Consider the following 5,822-nt stretch of genomic DNA (forward strand, 5'->3'; position numbering starts at 1 on the left):
ATAATTGCATGAGCGTGGCTTCTCGGGTTAGGTTGGGGCTGTCCAGGAAATGTACCAGTTGGGGCAGCAGTAGGCGCTTGTTGTTGAGCTACTTGTGATATTTGTGTTTCCAGCATTTTCTTATGGGTAGCCAGGGCATCTACTTTACTTGCTAATTGTTTAATTTGTTCTCCAGTGTGTACATTCTGGTTTAAGAAATATTTATTGGTTTATTGTTGGGAAGCTATAAAGTTTTCCATCATGATTTCCAAGTTGGATTTCCTAGGGGCGTTATTGTTAGGCATGGATGGGTTCGGTTTCTGATATCCCGGAGGTATAGCTGGGGCTTGATTTGAAGATTGTTCGGGTGCGTATAAAGCGTTATTACTCTTATATGAAAAGTTTGGATGGTTCTTCCAATTTGAGTTATAGGTATGCGAGTAGGGGCTTCCTTGAGCGTAGTTTACTTGCTCTGCTTGGATTCCTGTTAAGAGTTGACAATCCATAGGAGTGTGACCTTGGATTCCACAGACCTCGCAATTCTGAGTTATAGCAACCACGGCGGTTGGAGGTGATACATTTAAACTTTCAATTTTCTGGGCCAGAGCATCCACTTTTGCATTAACATGATCAAGGTTACTTATCTCGTACATGCCAGTTTTCGTTTGAGGTTTTTCCACCATTGTTCGTTCGGTTCCCCACTGATAGTGGTTTTGGGCCATGCTCTCGATAAGCTGGTAAGCATCAGCATAAGGTTTGTTCATTAGTGCACCACCTGCAGCGGCGTCTATTGTTAACCTTGTGTTGTACAAGAGACCATTATAAAATGTGTGAATTACTAACCAGTCTTCCAAACCATGGTGTGGGCAAAGTCTCATCATGTCTTTGTATCTTTCCCATGCTTCGAAAAGAGACTCGTTGTCTTTCTGTTTAAATCTGTTTATCTGGGCTCTTAACATAGCTGTTTTGCTTGGCGGAAAGTATCGGGCAAGAAAAACTTTCTTCAACTCGTTTCATGTGGTGACAGAGTTGGAAGGAAGAGATTGAAGCCATCTTCTAGCGCTATCTCTTAACGAGAAAGGAAAAAGACGAAGTCGAATTGCCTCTGAAGTGACACCATTAGCTTTAACAGTATCAGCGTATTGGACAAATACGGATAAATGAAGGTTTGGATCCTCGGTAGGATTTCCAGAGAATTGGTTCTGTTGCACTGCCTGCAACAGCGAAGGTTTAAGTTCGAAATTGTTTGCTTCGATTGCGGGTGGAGCAATACTTGAATGCGGCTCATCTTGTGATGGAGCGGCGTAATCTCTAAGAGCACGAGCTGGTTCTGCCATCTCGGGTATCGAAGGGAAAATGTTTTTGAAATCAGGAAGTTCTACAGGAGGGAGATTGTTTGCAGCACGATATTCCCGAATTCGTCGTAAGACTCAGAGATATAGTTCGATATCGTTGATTCGTAAATAGAGTGGCTCGCCTTGTGAACGAGTGTGTGGCATACAAATCGACGATAGAAAGAAAAGAAAAAGAAACCTTAGTCTCTACAGCGTAACAGAAGAGTTACGATATCGATTAAATAAAAGTCCCCGGCAACGGCGCCAAAAACTTGATCGCTCGACTTTATGAGTCGAATTGGGGTACAAACTGCAAGTGCACAGTTCTATCGCGTAGTCTTAAAAGATATCGATCCCACAGGGACTTATGAATCGATATACCGTTTTCTAAGGTTACTTCATAAAGCTAAGGTGGATAATGTTTGATTGTTTGGGGGAAAAGCTAAAAACTAAACTAAGATCTAGATTAAATATTAATAAAGCGGATATCGGTATGTAGTTCGTCGTAATGAGGAAATCAATTCTTTGTCGGTTTCCTGGTTTTAAAATAAATCTTTTCAGTTGACTTTATTGATTAAAAGTTTTATCTCAAACTCTCGCTCTGTTGAATAAACCATGATTTTATGTTAATGTAGCTGTCACTTATAATTAAGTCAAAAACCATTTTTTGAAAACAATAGAATCCGTAGAAACTCTTTTTAAGAAAACACTGACCGTTTAAACACCCTTATCTCAAACTCTCGCTCTGTTGACTTAGGTTATATAATTAAATTTGAATGCTTAACTCTCGTCCTCACATTCAATCTTTAAAAATACTTTTTGGAAAAGATCAGAATTTAATTAACTCTAAAACTTGCTCTCGCCCTGATCTAGAATTAATGTCTAATTTACACTGTCCAGTTAAAACCTCAAACTCTCGCTCTATTGATTTTAACTTCTTTATGCCTTTTACTTTCGTAAAAACCTTTGTTATTAACCCTGTAAATTGAGACCGCAAAAAGAGTGATTTTAATTTTAAATTTAATTAAACCGACTTAGTTTTGATTCCTTATTCCGCTTACTTTACATACCGATATCTAAGCGAATTAGCCAGACATGCTAAACAAACTTAAATACTTATCATGCATAAACAGACTCATCCCAGGCAAATAATATAAATAAATAATAAAACAAAGCATTAAATAATAATTAAAGAACCTGAATGAGTTAAACAATAGTCTTGAACACTCCACCACAAGCCGGTAGGATTTGTTCTTGGATTTTTCAATTAAACAACAAATTAAAACGAAGGAAATAAAAACTAGATTCTAACGTAAGGTTAGATCCGGTAAAAAGGTACACAATAGTTTCCGGTGTAGAAACTATTGTGCGAAAAGAATTAACTAAATGCTAAAAAGGAAAATAGAAATTGCAAGGGAAATAGTGTAGAACTCGGAAAAATAATAAAGAAACAATGCCTAAGCTGCTGGAAAAGAAAATATGCAAAAGCGAAAACGGCAAAGAAAAATGTGGAAAAGCGTGGAACCCTTTTAGGTTTGGAAAGTGGCTATTTATATTGGTGCCTTGAGTAACTGCCTCCGCTTCAAAGGTCTTCAACGTGCATAAAAGTTGGGCGTGGATATAGGGCTCAACTCTCCCTCAACGTCTCTGAAGCGTTCCTTGCGCCAAAAATGTAGGGGAATGGTGTGACGTTCGTCACACCATGTGTGACGTCCGTCACAGGAGTGTGCAAGGCGTGACGCTCGTCACGGCCTCTGTGACGTCCGTCACAGGCACAACACCTGTGTTTTGTGCTTTGGGCCGGGCTTTGATATTTGGTTCATTTTCTCTCGTTTTTGCACCTCCTTTTCTTCCATTTTTACTTGTGCTTCAAATAAACCACCTGAGACAAATAGGAAGAAAATACCGCGTAATATCTAATAAAATGAAGTGAACTGAAATAAATAGTAATATAATTCAATTGAATTAAGTCCTAAAATATGATATAATTTCCTGTTATCAGAGGTAAAGGAATTGATGCTCCAACTGCACCCGTAGTCGACATCGTTGAGGTTGCACTTGTCATCAGAGGCAAAGTTGCAACCTGTGAGATTACTGTTTCCGTAGTGGCACTTCATCTGTATTGGAGTTTGACATTTTCACAGTTTCTTGTAGCCTACTATATAGTTAGCCACTTCTAAGTTTCATGCAATTGCGTAACTACACTAGCACTGGTCCCACTGGGCATGACATTTTGTTTACTGTGGAAATTGGTAAACAACCGCTGGTCCTCCCTAGGCCTTAAAACTAAGGGTTACTTGTAGGATCGACCAGTTGATCCTAAGACATGTGCTAGCGTGATATGGTGACTTATTCAATTTCATAGACAATTAACTTTGTGAGAAACGGCTTCTGACAAAGTATCGAACAAGCATAGGTTTTTTCCACACGAAATGATAATGATGCTATAGCCTATGGGTGACTCATGACCGACAGCACTACAACATTCAAAAGACGTACACGACGAACACGCTTTTGGTGAATTCTATTATCGTAATAGAATCCGTGTCGACAACGTAGACGACAACGTAAAATGATAACTCAAACGTAAATGAAATTAAAATAAAGTGTTCAACGAGAACAATTGAAAAATAAGGAAGTTGCATTGAAATAAATGTGGTGATTCACGTACATATCACTCTTAAAAACTCTTGCTTCCTCGCGCTGGGAATGAGAAGTTTTTTACAAGTGATTCTGGTACAAAGTGAACACCCCGAGTCCTCTGTGGGATCTCCTATTTATAATAAACTAAAGAAACTGCCTACATGCAAAACTTCTAAAAATAACAGACGTCGTGCCACACGATCTACAAACTGCTCCATACACGATCTACAAACTGCTCCATAATCTGGCGCTTATTCTCCCTGTAACTGCTAGTCATTTTGAAGTTCAAACTTCTCCCGCTCAGGTATTTAGGTCGACACTGTCTCCTATGTGTTTGACACAACCAAGACTTTCTTAAGTCCCAATCTTCAATTCAGTCGACATAATGGATTTCGACCAAACATGATTCTTCTGTCGGTTGCATCTTCTAGTAACTTGTGGTTTTCTCAGCTCTTGTTTATCTTAGGCTTTCAAACCTCCCCTTGGTGGGGTATAATCCTTAAATCTATAAGGCACTTTCATTGATTACGCCTTCAACATGTCCTATCAATTTCTTGTGGTAACAGACGTATCACAGATAAATTGGGAACTTCATTCTAATACTTCACTACAATCATTAATGCCAATGTTGCAAGAGCATCTACCATCCGGTTTTCATCTAAAGGGATATGATGAAACTCAACCTTTGAAAAGAAAGTTGAAATCCTCCTCGCATGATCTCTGTATGGTATTAAACCGGGTTAATTTGTCTCCCATTCTCCTTTGATCTGATTCATAACCAAAGCGGAATCACCGAAGACATCCAAATACTTGATTCTGAGATTCATGGCCTCTTCAAGCCCCATAATGCAAACTTCATATTCTGCCATGTTGTTTGTACACTTGAAAGTCAATCTAGCTATAAATGGTAGATGTGTGCCTTGAGGAGTAATAATTACTGCCCCGATGCCATTACCATATTGATTAACAGCTCCATCAAATACAATGCCCCAACGGGAACCAGGCTCTGGCCCTTCTTCAAGCAATGGTTCATCACAATCTTTCATTTTCAAGTACAAAATCTCTTCATCAAGAAAATCATACTGCACTGAGTGATAATCTTCAATTGGTTGGTGAGCCAAATGGTCAGCCAAGATACTACCTTTGATCTCTTTCTGAGATCGGTATTTGATATCATACTCTGACAACAACATCTGCTAACGGGCAATCCTCCCAGTTAAAGCAGGCTTCTCAAATATATACTTGATTGGATCCATTTTGGATATCAACCAAGTGGTATGATTCAACATATACTGATGCAGACGCTTAGCAACGCAAGCCAATGCGTAACAAGTCTTCTCAAGCATTGAATACCGAGTCTCATAGTCGGTGAACTTCTTACTGAGGTAGTAAATTGCAAATTCTTTCTTTCTAGTCTCATTCTGCTGACTAAGAACACAACCCATACTATCTTATAGCACAGTCAAATACATGATCAACGATCTTCCTTCCACATGTGGAGACAAAGTTGGAGGTTCAAGCAGATATTCCTTGATACTGTCAAATGCTTTCTGGTAGTCTTCGGTCCAATCACAAGACTGAGCTTTCCGAAGAAGCTTGAATATAGGTGCACATGTGGCAGTCATGTGGGAAATGAATCTAGAAATATAATTCAAGCGACCGAGAAAACCTCTGACTTGCTTCTCAGTTTTGGGCGCATCCATCTCTTGTATTGCTTTGACCTTGGCAGGATCAACTTCAATACCCTTCTCGCTGACAATAAAGCCCAACAACTTACCAGAACGAACACCAAAAGTACACTTATTGGGATTTAAGCGGAGTTTATACTTCCTCAAACGCTGGAATAGCTTCAATAAATGCTCAACA

The 5,822-nt window shown here is 39.2% G+C and overlaps 1 pseudogene; it reads left to right on the forward strand.

The window, feature by feature from the left end:
• Positions 1–831: 831 nt before the first annotated feature.
• Positions 832–931, forward strand: LOC127109229 (uncharacterized; annotated as a pseudogene).
• Positions 932–5,822: the final 4,891 nt, after the last annotated feature.

This window comes from Lathyrus oleraceus, chromosome 7, assembly GCF_024323335.1.
Source record: "Lathyrus oleraceus cultivar Zhongwan6 chromosome 7, CAAS_Psat_ZW6_1.0, whole genome shotgun sequence".
Classification (NCBI taxonomy): domain Eukaryota; kingdom Viridiplantae; phylum Streptophyta; class Magnoliopsida; order Fabales; family Fabaceae; genus Lathyrus; species Lathyrus oleraceus.